Genomic DNA, 22,307 nt, shown 5'->3' on the forward strand with positions numbered 1-22,307 from the left:
GTCTGCTTGGTACAGAGCTGAGTTCAAATCCTGAATATCCTTGTTAATTGTCTGTCTCATTGATCTGTCTAATATTAATAGTGGGGTGTTAAAGTCTCCCACTATTATTTTGTGGGAGTCTACATCTCTTCATAGGTTTCTAAGAACTTGCTTTATGAATCTGGGTTCTCCTGTATTGGGTGAATATATATTTAGGATAGTTAGCTCTTCTTGTTTGCATTGATCCCTTTACCATTATGTAATGCCCTTCTTTGTCTTGTTTTTTATCTTTGTTGGTTTAAAGTCTGTTTTATCAGAGACTAGGGTTGCAACCTCTGCTTTTTTTGTTTTCCATTTTCTTAGTAACTCTTCCTCCATCCCTTTATTTTGAGCCTATGTGTATCTTTGCACGTGAGGTGGGTCTCCTGAATACAGCACACCAATGGGTCTTGACTCTTTATCCCATTTGCCAGTCATGCTACCTGATCTCAAGCTATAGTACACGGCTGCAGTAACCAAAACAGCATGGTACAGTAACCAAAACAGCAAGGCTACTGGTATCAAAACAGATATATAGACCAATGGAACAGAACAGAGGCCTCAGAAATAACACTACACATCTACAACCATCTGATCTTTGACACATCTGACAAAAACAAGCAACGAGGAAAGGATTTTCTATTTAATAAATGGTATTGGGATAACTGGCTACCCATATGCAGAAAACCAAAACTGGACTCCTTCCTTACACCTTATACAACAATTAACTCGATGGATTAAAGATTTAAATGTAAGACCTAAAATGATAAAAAAACCTAGAGGAAAACCTAGACAGTACCATTCAGGACACAGGCACGGGCAAACACTTCATGACTTCAAAACTGAAACCAAAAGCAATTGCAACAAAAACCAAATTGACAAATGGGATCTAATTATGCTAAAGAGCTTCTGCACAGCAACAGAAACTATCATCAGAGTGAACAAGAAACCTACAGAATGAGAAAAAATGTTTGGAATTTATCCATCTGACAAAAGGCTAATATCCAGAATCTACAAGGAACTTAAACAAATTTACAAGGAAAAAACCCAACAACCCCATCAAAAGTGGACAAAGGATATGAACAGACACTTTTCAAAAGAAGACATTTATGTGGCCAACAAACATATGAAAAAAAAAACAACAACTCATCATCACTAGTCATTAGAGAAATGCAAATCAAAACCACAATGAGATACCATCTCATGCCAGTTAGGTTGGCAATCATTAAAAAGTCAGGAAACCACAGATGCTGTAGAGGATGTGGGGCTATAGGAATGCTTTTACATTGTTGGTAGGAGTTTAAATTAGTTCAACCATTGTGGAATACGGTGTGGTGATTCCTCAGGGATCTAGAACCAGAAATACCATTTGACCCAGCAATCCCATTACTGGGTATATACCCAAAGGATTATAAATCATTCTACTATAAAGACACTTGCACACATATGTTTATTGCAGCACTATTCACAATAGCAAAGACACGGAATTAACCCAAATGCCCATCAATGGGAGACTGGATAATGTGGAACTTATACACCATGGAATACTATGTAGCTGTAAAAAAGAATGAGTTCGTGTCCTTTGCAGGGACATGGATGAAGCTGAACCCATCATTCTCAGCAAACTAACACAGGAACAGAAAATCCAATGCTACATGTTCTCACTCATAATTGGGAGTTGGACAAAGAGAACCTATGGGCACAGGGAGGGGAACATCACACACTGGGGCCTGTTGGGGAGTTGGGGGCAAGGGGAGGAATAGCATTAGGAGAAATACCTAATGTAGATGACAGATGGATGGGTGCAGCAAACCACCATGGCACATATATACCTACATAACAAACCTGCACATGTATCCCAGAAGGTAAAGTATAAAAAAAATTTCATATGGATTTTTCAGTGCATTGTTGAATAATTAATTTGAATTAGGATTTCCACATTACTTATGTTTATAGGATTTCTTTCCAGCAAGTGTTTTCAAATGACTTTTAAAGTAATTTTCAAAATTCATAACTTCTCTATATTTCCCAAACTACTGGGATTTTAATCTTGTGTGCTTTCTTATATTTGTAAGGTCCATCTCCATTGTGCATTTTCATGAGCCTTTGAATGAATATGAGAGAAATAAATGCATGTCCACATCCCATGCATTATTTTTTTTTTCTGCAGAGTAAGTTATTTTATGTCATCAGATGTAACTGGAATAACTAAAGACCATATCATATTTTGTGCATTCATTAGGGTTTCCTTCAGTGTGAGTCCTTTCAACATTTCAGAAAGAACTGAAAAACCAGATGACTTTTCCACATTTGTTACATTCACAAGCTTTTTTTCCAGTTTTATTCCTTTCATGTCTTTGGAGGAAACTGTGAAAATTAAATGCTTTCCACATTCCTTACATTCATAGGATTTCTCTTCGATATGTGATCTTTCATGTATTTGACAGAAAGTAGAACAACTGAAGCCTTTTCCACAATTTTACAATTGTGGGGCTTTTCTCTACAATCATTTTCATATGCTCAAAGGAAACTGAAAAAAGTGAATGCTTTACCACATTTCTTACATGCATAGAGGTTTTCACCAGTGTGTCTTTATATGTTATTGCAAGTTAGCAAGACAATGAAATGCTTCCCCACTTTTCTTATATTCACATGGTTTCTCTCCAGTATGAGTTCTTTCATGATAATGAAGGTTACTGGAACAGCTGAAGATTTTACTAAATTTCTTATATTCATGAGGTTTCTCTCCAGCATAAGTTTTTTCACAGTAAAGAAGGCTACTGGAGTGACTAAAGGGTTTACCACATTCCTCACATTTATACAGTCTTATTCCAGTATGAGTTCTTTCATTGTCTTAAGGGGAACTGGAATATCTGAAGGCTTTACCACATTTCTTACATTTTCTGGGATTTTCTCCAGAGTGAATTCTTTGGTGTCTTTTAAGAGTATAGGAAAAACTGAATGCTTTTCCACACATTTCTTACATTCATAGGGTTTCTTTCCACTATGAGTTCTTTCAGGTATGAGAAAGGAATTCGAAACACTGAAGGCTTTACCACGTTGTTTACATTTATAGGATTTCTCTCTCGTGTGACTTCCCTGAAGGATTTGAAATGAACTGTGAAAATCAAAGACTACCGTATCTCTTTGAGCACTTGTAAGATAAATCAAGTAAATGAAGGCATTCCAACATTGGTTATCATTGTATGGTGTCTTTACACATTACTAATAGTCATATGATTTGCCTCTAGTTTGAGATATAATGTGCTTTAAATTTTTCCAAGAATTCTTTACTGATCTTCAATGTTGATGTTCCCATTTGTTTCCATAGAAGCCAGATTTATGACAATTTCCTGCATCACATCTCTGTAGAAATTCTGGGAAGGATCTAGCAAAGCCCACTTCTGTTGGGTGAAGGTTACAGCCACATCTTCAAAGGCAACTAAGTCCATATTCCAGATTCCTGTGTGTCCTGGCATCCTCTCCATGCATCTCCCAGTACCTGCCGGTCACAGAGTGACAAAGGACATGCCATGGCAGAACTCCCTGGGCCTCCTACAGTGAAGAAGAAGGAGTCGTGAAGACTGACTCAGCAACGGACATGTGGGCATGAAAGACCTGAGTAGATTTACTTATTGAAATGTGAGTTTAATATTGTACTAGGCTCAGCTAGTTTTTATGAATGAAAGATGCTAGTTTTTTTTTTTTGATTCTTCTAATTTCTTCCTTAATTTCAAAAAATAAATGAGCCCAAAGGAGAGGATACAGAACTTCTACTTCAACTAGTTCACAGGCTAGCAGAAAATTATTAAGTCAATATGTTCTAAATTATTTTTGTACATTATTTAAGAACCCTAAGGGTTTCTAGAAAATTAGAATGTTTATTTGTTTTAAAAATCACTTGCTATTACAGAAAAGATTGGGAAGTCAAGTAATGGAAAGAGGAAGGGAAGAATGGTAAAAGTAGTGGAAATTGAGCTTATTCTTTCTTTGACGCTCTGTTGCTTTTACTCATTCATTGATTTAGTCATTTGTGTATCAGTCCATCCATCTAACTGTCCAGTCATTAGAATTTTGAATTTCTTTCTTTTCATCAAAGTCTTGACCACTACTGACTAATCTAAGCAGAAAATGAATTTATTTGCAGAAAACCATGCAGTTCATTGAATCAAAGTCCTGAACACAGAAAACAGGTCAGGAAGACATCACAGAGCACAGTCAGGTAGGTGCCCAAGCTTGTGCATGGTCTTCTTATAACTATGATTGCCAATCATAGTATCCATAAGCTCCTGAGATTGTAATGCCCAGACTGTTTGTTCCCCAAAGAAGACCACTAGAGTCCAGAGTCAAAGCCAAGCGGCAAGGATCTTTACTACAAGTTCGATCCTGGTCCCTCCCTTTTACACGGTATACAGGGGCCCGAACAATCTTGACGTTTGCTTTTTATAGCCCGAAGTTGCGGGGAGACAAAGAAATTCTTTTTGGCTCCAGCTTTCCGAAGTAACCTTGAGCGGCTGTCTCCTTATGGAGACTTTCAGGTGGTGTTTGTACTGGGCTCAGGGAGTTTTGAGCCCAGGGCTGAGGAATGTGCCCAGCTCCTTTCAAGATCACAGATGCCACTGTGAGAATAAGCTTTGTCTTATATGCTTTGTTTTCTCCCATGTGGATTTATAGTCTTGAGTAGGAATGTTCAGTTGGCCAATCCTAGATCTGATGCTTATCCTCTAACTTCCAGATGTCAGAAAATGAGCATTTCTAGTCCCAAATGACTTCTATCATCTTTGACTATTACCAAGACTCATGTTTTCATGAGTTTTCAGTAAAAGCCAGGAGGTTTTCATGGAGGTTTCAGTAAAAGCCAGGATACTATGTGGATACTGGAGTATTAAAAAATAACATTTTAACTATGGCCAGTCATTTTTCATGATCTGTATTGAATACTCACGATGTAATAATAAATTTTTTTCCTTCTCAAAAGAATCTCACACTGTGATAATTAAAGATGTGAGAAATTAGTGATTTATACTATTTGATTACACAGGACATAGCTACTAGACCAGCTGGGGACACCACTGGGAGACAGGCTAGTTGGGAACAGAAAGCTTCCTGGATCACTCAAACTTAGGAAGGATTAACAGAAGTTAGCCAATGATGAAAATGTTGAAGACAGATGATCTATGCTAAGGGGTGAGAATGATTGAAGTTTTAGGGGAAGCAGAGAAAGTATCTCATTCAGGTAAGTTTAAGATGTTCAAAGCAAGTAGTTTTGTAGATAGTAATATGCATTTGTCCTGGAGAGGTACCATACCATGAACAGTGCTGTATGCCATACTAAGATGTTTAGACATTATCTTGAGGGAATGAGAAGAGAAGGACAGAGGGTAGCTTTGAGGGATTTTAGTCAGGAGAAGGGAGTAATTTTATTTGGTCTTTGAAAAAAAATACTCTGGGTTATTCAAAATATTATGAATTTAAGGCTAGGGGAAGGGGATGAATTAGGAGGGGTTCTAGGAAAAAGTCCATGGAGATGGAAATAAATATGCTGGGTATATTACTTACCTTAGAAACCTGAACATTCTTTTGTTGAAAAACTAAAAATATTTTTTTTTCTTAGTACAATTGAGTGAAAAGTTAAGGCACTCTAGGGGAGATTTAATCTGGGTTTCATTTCTTATTTCTCAAGTTCCCTATCAGATTAGCTTAGTGGAAATATTATTGTTTTCCCTTACCAATTGCTAGTAGCTTTTTATTCTGCAGTTAGTGAAATTTACCAGCATGACTGTAGCTGGTCCATATACCATACTATCTGGCACTGTTTCAGAGTGCAAGACCTTATATTAGAGAACAATGCACCCTCATTTAGTCCTGATCAATTTTGAAAGCTTCAAAAATAATTTGCTCCTACTCGCTTCTCAGCTTCATTAATGAAAATACAACCCTTAAGCCAGAAAATTCTCTAAATTCTATATTTAATAAACAGCTCTAATAATGATAATTTCAGTTTTCAAACTTGATATTTTATACTACAATATTGGTATCTGTATTATCCAACTTTAACCACTAATTATTTGAGAAATCTTCTAATATAAATTTAGCATTACATAATAACCTGCAGAAATATTATTAGAAAACAAACAAAGTGCTCATGATATTTTAATGTTAAGTGCTAGTTAAATGGATAACACAATTATGAAGTCCTTTGAGGCAGGCTTAGTTAAGAACATTGTAGTAACTGGTAAATCCAAATGTTTCCTGAACCATTCCTGATATCAATAACCCACACTGTTATTCCATTCTTCTATGCATGAGAACTTCAAAGACAGAGGAAAAATTTCCAAAGTCATTCTGAACTGCTGTTTATTCAAATTATACATAAAGATTTGCTGACATGGCATGTTCTATAGTGAGCAGTCCCATGCAATTCTACCTTCAAAGGCAAAGAGAACTGAGAGACCAAAGAAATAGGGACTATGGAACAGAAGCCATTATCTTTGGTGGCTTTGAGACAAGATGGTCGATCCTGGTGCCATTACCTCTAAGACCCAAGGCTTACATCACATAGGGAATCAAGATGTAGGACAATTGAATCCAAACCCTCAGGGAGAGGCAAGAGTACTATGTGAATTTGCCTAAAATCAGGATTTGTGGTCAAGGTTGTTTTGACCTAAGGGAAGGACTTAGGGTAACACTGTATAAAGTAGAAATCCTAGAGGCATTTCTAGAACACGGGTTAATCAAAAGTCAACATAGTGGATTAGCACCCAAGATAGAGTTGCTTTTATTTTTAGTGAGCATTCTGGAACCCAAATCATTTCAGTTCCTCTTCAGAATTCATGGATTTTCAAAGTTGTATCGCAATAATCAAGCCTAAAACTTGAGATAGGACAGATGGTGGCCAGGGTTCAGGGGAGGAGTGGTAGCAGAAGGAAAATTCTGATAGTGACTCTATAATGATGAAGACTCAAATTATTCCATCAGAAATTCTCACAGTACCTTTCTGACCCCTTCCCAAATAGTTATCATGTGCCACAAGAGACTGTTAACTATAGGCCAAATAGTTTTTTGAAAGCAACCCCGAATGGCTTCCTCAATTTGCTAGAGTTCTTATTCATACTAGTTTCACATCAAGCTGTATAAATAATATTTATAAATTTAAGTTTCTAAGGAGCTGATGTATGGATGTATCTGCCTATAGACTATTAGAATATTGCCTTTATATTTTTAGCTAATGGTTTTTATTACTACCAAGTGTGACTCTGATTTTTTTATATATGTAGATCAGTTCAGCAGTTCGTGTCCTCAAAAGAAAATCTTCTTATAAATTTCTGGTACATAAAGATGTGCATCTATGTGTGTGTTCACATACATACATACAGTTTGTAGCTCTAGCTGCTGAGAGGACTTGATGCAATGATGCCCAGAGAACAATGAACTCCCCTAGCATTCCAGTCTTGGTATCTAAACCCTAGATTACTTGCTTTCTAGATATTCCTTTATAAAAGGAATCAGGGATTGTTGGAGAAATGAGTGCTTCCATAGCTATGTCTGAGAAAATATAAGATGAATTAGGAACATGTTGAAAGTGGTTCCAGAAAGTAAGGAAGTGCTTAAAAAATTATGTGGTCAGCTTGAATGGATACAAAAGCAAACCTAAAGGAGTTCCCAATGGCCAAAGCTGGGATACTCTGGGCAGCAAAATAAGTAATGATAGTATCAGATTATAATTCAGAATAGACAATTATCCATGAGTTTGTACAGAGCATCTATATCATCTATATCTGTGTCTTAAATAAATAAATACGTGGGAAGCAAAGGATAGCTCTTCTTGACTGAAGAATTTCAATTAACAAATGTAAATCCAAACAAACTTGCCTCATCTTTTCTCACACTTAGGATCTCTATATCTGTCCTAGTACTTACCTAGTACCCATCTGTACTAGTATCCACCAAGTATTTTGGGATGCTTATACATCTCCCAGGCAGCTCCTCTAGCTCCCAATGTTTTCTCGTTTGAAAATGTTTTATGTTTTTCCTCCTACACAGATTAGGTTTCTAGACCTACTTCCTTTAGTTGTCTCAGTCTCTCAGGAAAACCAATGGTTCTTTCCACTGTTACCAAGTAATTCTTCTTACTCTCATTCCATATCTCAAATTTTACTCTTGGTTTTACTTGTTATATTAAAACACTTTTAAAACTACCTGTATTCTGGCGCTGTACACTTCCAAGAGAAGAGATTACAGGACCAAAACAACCCCAAAGACTCTGGGCAGATTAGGAAATGACAGATATTCTTCTGGATTCTTCTCTTAATTACGTTTGATTGCCTCCCTCTTCCACCTCAAGCCCATACATAGGCTTCGTAAGGACAATCTCTATCGCTATGTCGTTAACTTTATGTACATGAATGCATTACATTTCCCATCCTACCATGCAAACAATATTATCTTCATTTAAAAAATATAGAAACAGACACTCATAGAGGTTAAATTATTTTCCCAGGGCTACTTGACAAACAAATAATTCAGTCGGAAATTGAATCCAATGGTGTTTTAAACTTTAAAGCTAATTCAGTTTGTTCAAATTGGATTACAATTTTTGTATTCCTATTACTAGTGCTTTATATCCATAAATGCCTGATTTTTTTTGGTCTGTGGAGTATATTCATTCATGAAATTTGGTGCTTTGGGGTTCCGCCCTATGGATAATAGGAAATGAGTCACTTTTCTTGTGTCCCTGCATCTGCAGGACATGCACTCCTCAAAAGTTCATGTGACATCATTGAGTCCTTGTTTCCTGTGACTGTCACCTCTGCCCTTTTGTCCCATAGGGCTCCCTGACTTAGTTAATATCATTGGAGTTTTGGCAGAGATTTTCCTATTAGTTGATAAAACCAACTCTATATAGTCTTATTTTGTTTTCTTAAGATGAAAGAACACAAGGAAGGACATAGTTCAGAACAAAAAAAAAAAAAAAAAAAAAAGACTCTTTTGTCATTGGGTAAAGGGAGAGAAGGGAGAGTCGGAGAGAAGGGATAGTCAGAGAGAACACAGAGAAAGCAACAAAATTTGAGGCAGGGCAGGCATGCAGGCTCCGAGGGCATAGTTTCTGAGTACAATTTTTAAGTCTGTGTTTTCATGAGGAAAGATGAACATTGTATTTCCATTTTGGTGACCTCCTCTAATAACTTTCTCTCTGTCTCTCTCTCTCTCTCTCTCTCTCTCTCTCTCTCTCTCACACACACACACACACACACACACACACACTTTTTTTTTTCTTTTCTGGGAGAGGGGTCCTTTCATTTCTTTCAACTGTAGCTTTAAAAAAAAAAACAGTGAATTAGGACTATCTAATTAAAAAGTGAAACCTATATTTGGCACCACATAAGACCATAAAATGGTTTCATTAATTTTTTCTTTAGAATTTTCTTTAAAAACTTCAGTCACACAGATTTGTATATAGACTCTGGCAATTAGTTTCCATGGAACGTGGTTCTACAGGAAGATCTGATTCCAGAGTATCTAAAATCTCTGCTAATATTAATGCAAAGAGAAAATCCATCAGAATCACACTTTTTTTTTTTTTGATGGTTCAGGCATATTAGATAAATACAATTTCATCTAATACTCACTTTTAATAAGTAAATCCAGGGCATAAAGGACAGGGGGAACAAAAGAATGGAAATATTCCTCAATTGTAATTGGCGGATAGGTCAGTTTATAGTATGATCAGACATTAGTTTAAAAAAGTAAAATGAATTCAAATAGAGTTTACCCTTTTTATCTAATTGCAGTATTTCAGAGAAAGCACATCTAATTCAGATCATTACCTTGGGCTGAAAACCCATATTCTTTATTTTTACCTGATCTTTAGTATTTGAAACAATAATTTTCCCGTATGACTCAGTTTTTTCAACATATATGTCAATGCATGTAACCAAAGATTTCAGTTGTTAGTCATGAGTGAAAAGGAGGCATAAGATTCCACATCATCTCGTTTTCCATAGGAGTTTTCTAAGTAGCAAGATTTATTGATCAAGTAGATTTTCTGATTGCCAAACTTGCCAGTAGTATGTTTTTTTCTCCCAATCCAAGTAAATAAACCCTTCAGAAATTACTCTGAATCAAATTATTTGGGATCTGGACTGAGAAAGCTGAGGAAAAGTATGCAGTAACTATTTTATGTTTATTTTGCATCACACATTGTGAAGTGCTAAGAGAAGAGCAAATGCTTTAATTAAAATGAACAATTTTCTTAGGAAAAACAATCACAGTGTTTGCTAACTGAATCTAATGTGTTGCATAGCCAAACTGGGGCTTTAATATATGCCATCTTTTTAAACGTCAAATCAACCAGCAGCAGTTGTGACTGCATATTTATTCAGTGTAATTGATAGAAATGTTTAATTAAGTATTATGAAGGGTAATTCTCTAGCTTTCTCTATCAGACAAATTGAAACCATCACCAGCTTCCGAGATTATTCTTGTATAATTAAATAAAAACACCCAAAGAACAGAAAAGCAACACTGCCGGAGTTCAAGATGGCTTTAAAATACTTTTGTTTGTTAAAACCCTTGATATACATCTCCCCAGTTGTTTTTTCTAATCTCTCTCTCTCTGCTTCCCTCCTTTCTCTCCTCTTTTGTCTTGCACCTGTAATGTAAAATGATTATAGGGCAAAAAATTCAGGAAAATATGGACCTGTCATTAGTTTGTGGACTAGTTGTAATGGATTCTCTAATAATTAATGCAGATAATAAATGTTACAGAGGAGAAGAAAACAAATTATACTTTCAAATTGAAGGGGTGATTTTTACTTATTTTTTTAGAACCCCCTTTGAAATTATTCAAATTTAAAATTTTTCCCAATTAAACAAATATACTTTCTTGTTATATTTTAAACTCTCTTCCTTGCCTGAAAGATATATATATATATATAAAATAATTTAGTAATCAAACTTTAAATAGACGCCCCTATCACAGTGTGTGTTAGCCATAAGTCAAAGCCATATTGTTCCAAGGTTAACTATTAATTTCTGCACTTGTATATTTTAGCCGTGAGCATTAAATGGTAAAGGTATGATCCCCTTTGAAAACTTACTTTTTTTTTTTTTAACAAAGTATCTTACACAAGTGATTAAATATAAAATAAGACTAAATGACATAGTTAAAACAGTTGTCCCCTGCTCCTTCCTTCACCGGCCTTCTGCCCCCACATCATTCTCCAGAACAACTATTTTAAAGTATTCTAGCTGTTTTATCTGAGATTTACCTCCATGTCTTTAAATAGCAAGATTATCCTGCATATTTCTTTGTTGAATGGCATAGCTATACCAAAGACAGCAATTTGGAAAGTTTTCTATCATGCACATCTATTTGGCCTATTTTCAGAAAATGATAACTAGCTTTCCTTGGATGATCTGAAAAATTAATTTATGCCTGAGCCTTTTCGAATAGAGGTGTAATACAGTTTTACCATTGAACAGACAACCAGTCTTTTCTAGGTGTCAATTTAATTTATAGAAATTATTTGTGCCAAGTAGAAAATTAATGATGTCAGAAGGGCAAATGCTTTACCTTTATTATGTTTGCTCTATGAAAAACAATAGTGACATGCCGGGAGCTCCTATTTTGCTAAGCAAAGATGCATCTTGAATGTGAATGTTGCTCTCTAGCCAAACTCACATATCCTTACATGACTGAATCCTATGGTGGTATACACCATGGAAATGAACTCCTATTTTATGTGGCATCAAGGCCGAATCCCTTCATTGGGTCTTGCTCTCCATCCTCAACCCATGAGATTCCACTGATCCCAATGATGGATGTGCCGATTAAGTTTATTTTTCTTACATGCCCTAAATAATGCTTGTTTTATCTTTATGGTTTTTTAAATGTGCTTCCTAAACTGTGTTTCATTGTATGTTAGTTCCATAATGTGTTGGCTAGAATTCCATGGTCAAATATATTTGAGAAATACTATATCATATTCCTCTCTAGGAGATTCACAATACGTAATAGCATACTGAAGGCTCTGAAAGTTCCTACAGTGTTAAAAAAGGAAGCAAAATAAAAATGTCTTTTACTCAATTTAAACCAGACTTTCCCCAGCTTGTTTGAGACAGAGCATTTGTGCTTTGTAGTACACTTATTAACAGCCTGCAAAATAATGATGAGCAGGAAACTGGTTCTGGGAACCTTGTTTTATGCTATTCCTTTGTTGGTAATGTTCACTAAATTTTTTTTTTCACCACTTTCTTTTAAAATGCCAATCATCCTACAAAAATTGCATTCTGCTTCCATGGAAATGTGCGTTACATTTGAGTAAGTAGGGAAAGGTGAAGGGCACTGGGAGGAGGGGAATAACCAAATAATACAACCACATTATTCATCACACATTGTCAGTATCTTAGCTGCTTTTATCAACTATATTCTAAGATTCTTGAGAGCAAGGATTTTTTTTTTAATACTGCAAACCAGACTCAGTACAACTTTCCCAATTATCCTGAATACCAGTTGTAATTCCAGCAGTCACACCTCAAAAAGACATAATGCCAATTAAAAAACAGATCTAGTGAAGGATTGAGGACAAGGAGTTACTATGTGAAATTAGAGTTAGAGACATTAGTCTAAAGAAAAAATCGACTTTTTGTCCAAATCTGGTAATATCAGTCACCCCAAGGAGACCTTATGTGTGATTTGAGCAAAGTAAGTATAGGAAAAAAATGAAAGGAAAACACGACAGAATCACTAGCAGATGGGTGAAGCAGAAAACATAAATGAACATAAAGAGATTTTAGACAGGTTTAGAAATAGCATAATGCCTCTTAAGAGAAGCTTAGAATACACTCTTATTTTTTGTTTGTTAAAGAAGAGAACAAGTTTCTTCTACGGGCTAAAAAGACTTCCTGAGGTGACAATTTTCCTAACATGTTTCAGACGACTATCATGTATTGGCTGTGCAACCTTATGCAATTACTTAACTTCTCTGTGCTACAGTTTCTTCATCTGTAGAAAGGAGAATTACAATCGTGCTGATGTCATGGAATGTTATAAAGATTAAGCAGCTCCTGTCTCTTAGAAGGGCATAGTAGGTATTTTTATTATGATTTCTTCTCTATTCCCCATGGTGACTGATAATGATAATATTAGTGACTATCATTTGGTGAATTGTTAACATAAATTTTATTACTCACTTTCATTATCCACTTAGTTTTCACAACATGGATAAGTAAGTATTATCATCTCCACTTTACAGATACAGGAAGAGAAAGTTAGTTAGGTTAAGAAATTTCTCCAAGTTCAGGCAGCTAGTAAATCAAGGTTTGAATCCAGAGTTCAATTCTGAAACCTCTGATTAGTAATCAGGACATGCTCTTCTTTAATTTGCAGCTTCTCATCAGTGGGCTGGGAATGAGTTTCAGGGGTGCCAAGCATGTTTCAGTTTGCTTCTTTTAGTCCTAGGAGGGAATTTTACTTCAACGCATTAGTGTTACAATGTGAGACACTTAGAAAGGAAAATGGCTGGCCCTCAAAAAAGGCTAGTGAACTGAAGAAAAACACAAATTTGTTTGCAAGATTTGGCTTGGAAAGACTTTTGCATTCTCTTCTCCTGATAGTAGCCACCATTTACTCCAGACTTCAACCCTGCAAAGCAGCCCATGCACTTTTATGCCTTGACAGATGTTCTTCCTCCATCACAAATGCCCCTCTATGTTAGATTATTTTCTACCTGTCTGGGACCTACTCCTGCTCACGAGGCAGAGTGTGATTTGTGAAACATGTATTTCACTTAATAGTGACTCCATTAGACCTAAAGGGTGACTCCCAAGTTCATTTATGCTCCCACACATAGTGTGCATACCTGGATTGTGATTCTTACCACTTTGGCTAAAACTCTCCCTGTGACGGTAAGGTGTGCTACAATGCAGACTTTCTGAGAGTGCAGGAAGGACCTTTGCCTGTTTAGTTTTGTCTCCATTGCCTAACATATGGTGTAACATCATAATCACTCAGTGTCTTACATTAATGGAACAAAATCTTTAACTTATTCAAATTGTTGTCCTTAGTGTAAAATGATTTCCTTGGATTGTGAAGATGGAACGTAGGTTTGGACTTCACGTACAGTACTTTGGTTTGCAACTTCTGTTTTGATGATGGCATTGTGTTTTTGACAGGAGAAAACTGTGAAAAACTTTTTTAAGGCATGAGAGCTAGGAATTAATCAATCTTGTGTATCCATTAAGATCTAGATCTAAATTTTGCTTGAGACAATGTTTTAAAAATTGATCATTGATTTTGCGAGTGTTGTTGCTCATATATAGTAAAAAAGAAGAATATAAATGCAAGTGATCTGCAAATGATTTGACAGCTTTTCAGCATTATAGAGATTGTATTATTGAAATTCTTCCTCCACAGTGGCATCTTACTCAGGCATTGTATGAAAAACTTTCCTAGACTTCAGCTGCAGCAGGTCTGATTAGGGAAGAAAGATTTTTTTTTACATATCCCAAGACATCTTAAAATATAAAAGGTTATTTATCGAGGAAATTATTGTCTGTGAGTGTGATTCTATTTAATGATTTTGATTTATAATCATTTGATGTTATGTAAAAGAGAATATTCCAAGGATACCAAGGTGTCATGAATGTGATTTAAAGATTTTTGAACTAAAAAAGATTTTCATTCCGATAAAAGAATTGTAATCTTGAACTGTCCTGTGGCCTGGTGATATATTTTATCTATGCTAAACTTGCAGCGTCACCATTCGGATGTCTCACTGTATTTACAGGAAGCTTAAAAAAAATACAGGTTCTGAGATCTGGCAGATTCAGGGGTGGTTTCTTTCCTCTTTATTTTTTCCTCTACTAATTTAACTTGCCCATGAATTACAGCTTTTTATTAATTGAGTAAATTTCCTATTATTGGTATATTAGTCATTTAGTCATTTTAATGAAATGTATTCATTGTGTGAGACACTTTGATCATAGTTCCTGTCACCATGGCAACCAGTTATTGATATTAATAGTGCCAGAATCATAGATTTTATATCCAGAATTGACCCCTTAATATTACACTATTTTAGGCTTTGAAGTACACCCAGGCCAATACTTCCTGTGTGCGTGTTTCACAGAAGCCACAAAAGGTATTACAAATGAATTTATTAAATTGATCCTTAGCATTTGCGGTAGAGAGGGCACAACACCCCAGACTTCTCAAAGTGTGGTCTGTGGACCTCTGCTTATGAATCCATCCATGAAGTTCTGTTTAAAAGGCAAACCTGGGGACCATAAAGCTGACCTACTGAATTAGATCCTCCAGGAGTCCTAGAAACTGCACATGGTACAAGCAAACCAAGTATAGTCGGCTCACTGTGGGAGATTAAAAAATAATAGTATTTTCAATTATGGAGGTCAACAGATTATCATTAAATCTATTAGTGACTAAATAGATGATTATTTAATGCTTTATTGAAATCCCAATGGTTTCTTAATCATCCACAGAATACAAACTTTCCTGGACTTTTATTTTGTATTGTGGTTGAAAAGCACATATATGAGATCTACCCTCTTAACAATGTTTTAAATGTATAGTACAATATTGTTAACTGTAAGCACAATGCTGTATGGTAGATTTCAGGAACTTTTTCATTTTGCATGACCAAAACTATAACTATTGAACAGCAGCTTTCCATTTGACCTTCTAGACTTTCTTCTATTTGGTGGAGCATTTCTGATTGAAAAAGAGGAATTCTAGTCATTCATTCAATAGGCACAGTGTCACAAATTCAAATTGTCCTTTCAATTCAATGGTCTTAGGCATAAATAGGCATGTTTGTACTTGTACTTTCCTTGGATTTATTGCTTTGTCACCACTATTATCCAATTGAAAGTTGTGTTTTATGTGGAATAAATCAGAATAAATGAAAGAATGTAAAATTTAGTCTAGGAATTAGAAGAGAAACACGTGAGTTGTAAGTTACTTTTTTTCCTATTACATAGCAGAAGAGGCAAGTGATAGAGAAGAAGTTTAACGCGTAATAGCATCTGATATTTACATATAGCTTCATCTTTTGCGGAGGTCACATTTTCATTGCTTCTTTACACTGGGTGGATGAATGGTTATAATCTCTTTGAGGAAAATGTCTATTGTTCATATCAGCCATACATAATTCACTTCATTTGTGTTCAGCCTTTTACAAATGTTACAAATGACATAGCAACAAACAAATATGGAATGATGATTTGTGAACCATGTGCAAGGTACTGCTAGTAAATGAGTAGGTAAAAATAATCTTTACACTGAAGAAACAACAATATTGAAAGAGAGATGATGCTTTCTGAGTGATTTGATTTCCTAGGGTAAAATGAAGATCAAGACTCAAGTTTTTCTAAAACCAAAACAAATCTACACTTAGGGGTTGTGTCTTTTGGAAGGAGATGGAGATAGAGAGGTAGAGAGAGAGGAAGAGAAAGAGTGGGAAGAAAGAGAGACAGCATCCATTAAACAGTGCTTTCTGGGACTGAAGTTCAGACACTTTAAAAGGGACATATTGACCTTTCCCTCCTTTTTTCGTGCAAATGAGAGCAGGGGGGCAACGAATGAATTATAAATCCAACAAGTATACAGTACTAACATAGATTTTATGAACCTTTTGAAATTGGAGGCTTGGGGGGTCATTGCTTTGTCACTTTTCAGTCACATGGAATAATCAGCTCTTTTCATTTTAATTTCTTTGGAATCCTTGGATTTAGACAAATGTATGGAGGATTTTGCTAAATTATAAGGGCAGATCATTTTAAGGTTAAAGGATGCAATGCAATTAGCCTCTAAATTCAGACCTGATTATTGAAGTCAGATTATCCTTTGGTTTAGAACAATGTAACCAGACATTTTAATGCACAAATGTGTTCACTAGTGGACAATTAGAGTTGTCAGTTTAAGTAGTCAATTGCAGAGACAGGTTAAACTGAAATTGGTAGTGTCTCTGCGACCTTGTGCTTAGAGACGTTTCTCTGGAAATAAAATCGTGAGATTTGAATTGGTGAGGGAAGTAGCAGAGTCTAATCATGGCTTAAGTACCAATGTCTACACTCTTTTCATATACATCACAAACAACTGACCCATGAAAGGACAGACACTGGATGGATATTCTAAAAAGGCAGCAGTAATTGGTACTCAGGTAACCAAGAGGATCAAACAATTTTTGCAGCCTATAATATACTTTTGAAATAGAGTTCTGATTGGGGAGAAAGAAGGATAAAAGAAAACACTGTTTTCTTTACCTTTACCTCTCTCCTATTTTATGTGCAGGTACATGAAATTTGCAAGAATTCTGGTTCTCACATGAACATGCAAATAGCATCTTCTTATCTGATGGCTAATTAGTCATTTTTAATGATCTTTATTCACTCTGAGACACTTTGTCCAAAGTGCCTGCCACTATGGCAACCAGTTATTTAGAAAGCACATTAGGATAAAAACAAACATTTGTATGTGGGAGAAAACTGCTTTTTCCATTTAAATTTGTATTTAATTGAGTGAGTGATAATGTGAGGTGAAATGAGAGATAATTAACCCATACTATCAAGAGTTTCTCAGAGCAAAAACCTGAGCGAAGTATTCTTAATCCAATCTCAGCCTGCAAATAGCAGCTAGGGACATGTGAATTCCAAGACAAGCAAGAGAACAAAGACAGGGACTTTAAATGGATGTGGCCTGCTAATTTTGGGAAGAAAAGATCATCAACACTTCCATCTAGATTCAGTGTTGAACACTGGCTGTAATATATTCTCTTGTTCTTAAGACAGAATTATTCTTAGTAATTAGACGTCATAATATAATTTAATTTTACACTTTGACTTGTCTGTAAGGAATTTTGTAGGTTTGGAAGAAGGCAAATGTAAAAATGGTTATAAGGGAACAATTGTTAAAAATGAGTAGATTCATTAATTGTACTATAAATAGTTGCCACACTAATGCATTAATTTAGTCCCCTTTCCTTTTTCATAAAATATTTTACTTTGCTCCTTTGCAACCTTTTTCTGTAACAATTCTTTGCAGAGTATTTCTCTCTATTACCACATATAAAGTTAAGTCCAAAAGAATATTAATGAAGTTAAACTAGATAAAAGCAACTGCTAGCCAGTAACTAAGACTTTGCTTAATTAAAATTTATAACATATAGTATCATTTCGTCACTAAACTTGTGAATATAGATTGGGTGACATTTTCACTTATTTCTCTCCTCTACTTTCCCCCCTACATGAGAGCCTAGTAAATGTTTAGTGAATTGCAAGGTATTATTTACTTCAATTCTTATTTGAAATTAATTTATAGACTAATAATTCAATTTTATGAGATAAATGCTATTTTTTTCCATAAATTATTTACTTACCTATAAGGAGATCAGAAATCTATCAGAGGAGAAAATTGACTACCCTTAACCATTTCTCATGATTTAGTCTGTACATGTTAGGTATCTTTTTATCAAAAGGTGAAGTTGCATGAAATGTGAAAATAGATACATGAAGCCATGGACTACCAGTTTGTACACTGAGGTGCTCCGATGAAGTGATATTGTTATGAAACTCTAACCATCTAGATAGAAAAGAGAAATTTTGAGTTCTTGATTATTATACTTCACTGAAATTGAGTCAGATGGAGTTTTCTTTGTTGTTGTTGTTTTTTTCAATTTTGTTGCTAGAGTCTCACATCAAATGTAAATTTTAATTATATTCTTTTGTGAGACTCCTGGGGCAATGAATCATAATTCTGAACAATAGTTTTTATTGTATAATGCTAGAGATGTAAATAAATAATAAAGCGGAAGGAGGTAAATGTGCTCTGAGCCCTGGACCAGAAATTCCCAAGCTCTGTGTCAGCCACACATTCCAGAGGCATGGCTGATTCAATAAACAATTTGTCTTTCTGAAATATATTCCATGTTTAAAGTATATGCACTTCTCTAATGGATAATGAATTATATATTCATTTATAAGCACTACTGAATTCATTGTAATGTGGTCATGGCATTTTCTTTTTTTAGAAAACCTAGTTAAAAGTAAACTACTATAATGTGAGAAGAACAGGCAGTAATATTTTAAATTGATGATAAACTAATGTTTAGTGACTGTTAATTACACATTAGATACTTTTCTAAATACTTATATTTTCTAATTTAAATTCTTATTGACGTTATAGCATAAGTGGTTTCACTTCCATTTTACAATTAGAGAAAATGAGGTAGAGAAATGAATTATCTAGTCCCAGTTCATATAGACAGGTATTGGTAGTTAAGGAGATGTTTAAAAAAATTTCTTCCTACTAATCAATACCGTGAAAATGGCCACATGGCCCAAGGTAATTTATAGATTCAATGCCATCCCCATCAAACTACCAATGACTTTTTTGACAGAATTGGAAAAAACTACTTTAAAGCTTATATGGAACCAACAAAGGACCCACATTGCCAAGACAATCCTAAGCCAAAAGAACAAAGCTGGAGGCATCACGCTACCTGACTTCAAACTATACTACAAGGCTACAGTAACCAAAACAGCATGGTACAGGTACCAAAACAGATACATAGACCAATGGAACAGAACAGAAGCCTCAGAAATAACACCACATATCTACAACCATCTGATCATTGACAAACATGACAAAAACAAGAAATGGGGAAAGGATTCCTTATTTAATAAATGGTGCTGATAAAGTTGGCTAGCCATATGTAGAAAACTGAAACTGGATCCCTTCCTTACACTTTTTACAAAAATTAATTCAAGATGGGTTAAAGACTTTAATGTTAGACCTAAAACCATAAAAACCCTAGAAGGAAACCTAAGCAATACAATTCAGGACATAGGCATGGGCAATGACTTCATGACTAAAACACCAAAAGCAATGGCAACAAAAGCCAAAATTGACAAATGGGACCTAATTAAACTAAAGAGCTTCTGCACAGCAAAAGAAACTACTATCAGAGTGAACAGGCAATCTACAGAATGGGAGAAACTTTTTGTAATGTATCTATCTGACAAAGGGCTAATATCCAGGATCTACAAAGAACTCAAACAAATTTACAAGGAAAAAACAACCCCATCAAAAAGTGGACAAAGTATATGAACAGACACTTTTCAAAAGAAGAAATCTATGCAGGCAACAGACACATGAAAAAATGCTCATCATCACTGGTCATCAGAGAAATGCAAATCAAAACCACAATGAGATACCATCTCATGCCAGTTAGAATGGCAGTCATTAAAAAGTCAGGAAACAACAGGTGCTGGAGAAGATATGGAGAAATAGGAACACTTTTACACTGTTGGTGGGACTGTAAACCAGTTCAACCATTGTGGAAGACAGTGTGGCAATCCCTCAAGGATCTAGTACTAGAAATACCATTTGACCCAACAATCCCTTTACTGGGTATATACCCAAAGGATTATAAGTCATACTACTATAAAGACACATGCACATGTATGTTTGTTGTGGCAGTATTCACAATAGTGAGGACTTGGAACCAACCCAAATGTCCATCAGTGACAGACTGGATTAAGAAAATGTGGCACATATATACCATGGAATACTATACAGCTATAAAAAAGGATGAGCCCATGTCCTTTGCAGGGACATGGATGAAGCTGTAAACCATCATTCTCAGCAAACTATCACAAGGAAAGAAAACCAAACACCGCATGTTCTCACTCATAGGTGGGAACTGAACAATGAGATCACTTGGACACAGGGCAGGGAACATCACACACTGGGGCCTGTCAGGGGTAGGGGGCTGGGGGAGGGATAGCATTAGGAGAAATGCCTAATGAAAATGATGGGTTGATGGGTGCAGCACACCAGCATGGCACATGTATACCTATGTATCAAGCCTGCACGTTGTGCACATGTACCCTAGAACTTAAAGTATACTAATAATAAAAATCCAGCACTCAGAAAAATATATTTCTTCCTACTTGAAAAATTTGGGACCTATTTCTCTAGATGACAGCATTAGTAAAAAAATTCCTTAGGAGACTTTGTTTTGGTCATTTGTTAGCTGCTAATATTTGAGGAGATAGTAAATCTGGTAGATAATATGGAAAAATTGGGCTGAAGTTAGCTGTGGTTTATTCCAAGTTGGTATGACAGAGAGGTCTGATGGGCAATATTACTGTCACAGGGAATGTGTCTGCTTAGTATTCCTTGAGAACAGCTGCTTTTAGCCTTTTTTGAGGTTTTCAGCACTGCAACAGTCATAGTCCCTGGGGTCTCCGTAGAATCCAGGCGCTTGTTTGCCAGGCAGACCTGAAATAACTGTTATTTATTTATAGCCTCTGGCACTGTCTGAAACATTGTGCAACACAACTAGGTTAACAACTTCAAGTTAATGTAAACACTCCAAAAATGAAAGCACCAGTGCTGAACTGCAAATGTGACCAGGCAAAGAAGAGGATAGGGAAAAGGTGAAGGCACAGGCCACACACAGACTCCGGAGTCCCTGAGACATTCTCTTAGGGGGAGGTTGCAACGGATGGGTTGTTGGTGACCGCTGGATGCTATGAGGTTGTCCACTGTAGGTTTGTGGCTCTCACCATTTGGATATAGCAATTATAGGTGAAGGGAGTGGGACTAAGAGACAAAATTTTATGACGGAATGTTCTACTCAAAATTTTGAGCCACTGCTTAAAATTCTGCAACTCACTGAATGTAAATACGTGTCCTTGCAAATGGCCTTCATCATCAGCTATGATCTGAGCTATACATTCTTTTATTGATTGATTGATTGATTGATTGAGATAGGGTCTCACTCTGTTACCCAGACTGGAGTGCAGTGTCATGATCTTGGCTCACCACAACCTCCACCTCCCCTGCTCAAGTGATTCTCCTCCCTCAGCCTCTTGAGTTGCTGGGATTACAGGCATGAGCCACTACTGCCCAGCTAACTTTTTTTTTTGTATTTTTAGTAGAGACAGGGTTTCACCACTCTATTATTTTTATTTTTTTGAGACAGGGTCTTGCGGTGTCACCCAGGCTTAAGTGCAGTGGCATGATCATAGCTCACTGCAACTTTAAACTCCTGAACTCAAGCAATCCTCCTGCATCAGCCTTCCGAGTAGCTGGGACTACAGGCATACACTATCATGCCAGACTAATTTTTAAATTTTTTTGCAGAGACCAGCTCTCCCTTTGTTGTCCAGGCTGGTGACCTCAAGTGGTCCTTCTGCCTCAGCCTGCCAAAATCCTGGGATTACAGGATTACAGGCATGAGCAACCATGTTTGGCTGACAATCCA

The sequence above is a fragment of the Papio anubis genome, chromosome 5 (assembly GCF_008728515.1).
Source record: "Papio anubis isolate 15944 chromosome 5, Panubis1.0, whole genome shotgun sequence".
Classification (NCBI taxonomy): Eukaryota; Metazoa; Chordata; class Mammalia; order Primates; family Cercopithecidae; genus Papio; species Papio anubis.